General features: G+C 49.4%; 1 pseudogene; it reads left to right on the top strand.

Moving 5' to 3' along the window:
* Positions 1 to 365: 365 nt before the first annotated feature.
* LOC147001648 (large ribosomal subunit protein uL29 pseudogene) lies at positions 366 to 765 on the top strand (annotated as a pseudogene).
* Positions 766 to 1,058: the final 293 nt, after the last annotated feature.

Here is a 1,058-nt window from a genome sequence, read left to right as displayed (position 1 = left end):
GATGGCCCAGTGGTAAATGGGCCTTGCAGTCAAGCCTGGAAAACACAGTGGCATTCTCCCAACCTACATGGTGGAAAGGGAGCACTTGTCTCCTCTTCCAAGTTGTCTTCTAACTTCCACATGTGCCCCCACACAGAAATATATCTTTTTTTTTGGGGGGGGGGGACGGTTCAAGACAGGGTTTCTCTGTATAGCCCTGGCTGTCCTGGAACTCACTCTGTAGACCAGGCTGGCCTTGAACTCAGAAATCTGCCTGCCTCTGCCTCCCGAGTGCTGGGATTAAAGGCGTTCGCCTCCACGCCCAGCCAGAAATATATCTTATACAAATAAACTTTTTAAAAAACTGTAGTCTATCATTCGTGAACAACGCCGAAATGGCCAAGATTAAGGTTCCGGACCTGCGCGGCAAGAAGAAGGAGCTGTTGAAACAACTGGACGATCTGAAGGTGGAATTGTCCCAGCTTCGGGTCGCCAAAGTGACAGGCGGCGCCGCGTCCACGTTCTCCAAGATACGAGTTGTTCGCAAATCCATCGCCGAGTCCTCACTGTTATTAACCAGACTCAAAAAGAAAACCTCAGGAAATTCTACAAGGGCAAGAAATACAAGCCCCTGGACCTGCGACCCAAGAAGACTAGAGCCATGCTCCGCTGGCTCACCAAGCAGGAGGAGAAGCTGAAGACCAAGAAGCAGCAGCGGAAGGTGTGGCTGTATCCTCTGCGCAAGTATGCAGTCAAGGCCTGAGATGACAACGACAATAAAGTGCGAGACTGAAAAAACAAAACAAAACAAAACAAAAAGATTGTAGTAGCCGGGCGTGGTGGCGCACGCCTTTAATCCCAGCACTCCGGAGGCAGAGGCAGGTGGATTTCTGAGTTCGAGGCCAGCCTGGTCTACAGAGTGAGTTCCAGGACAGCCAGGGCTATACAGAGAAACCCTGTCTCGAAAAACCAAAAAATAAATAAATAAATAAATTGTAGTATAGTGGAATTGGCGTGTGCTGAGGTGTGAAGGCATTTGTCTCCATGCCTGACCCAAGTGTAGCCTTATGACCTGAATT

Source organism: Mus caroli, unplaced genomic scaffold (genome assembly GCF_978045245.1).
Source record: "Mus caroli unplaced genomic scaffold, Mus_caroli_1 scaffold_12, whole genome shotgun sequence".
Taxonomy (NCBI): domain Eukaryota; kingdom Metazoa; phylum Chordata; class Mammalia; order Rodentia; family Muridae; genus Mus; species Mus caroli.
This window is presented reverse-complemented; position numbering and strand designations above follow the sequence as displayed.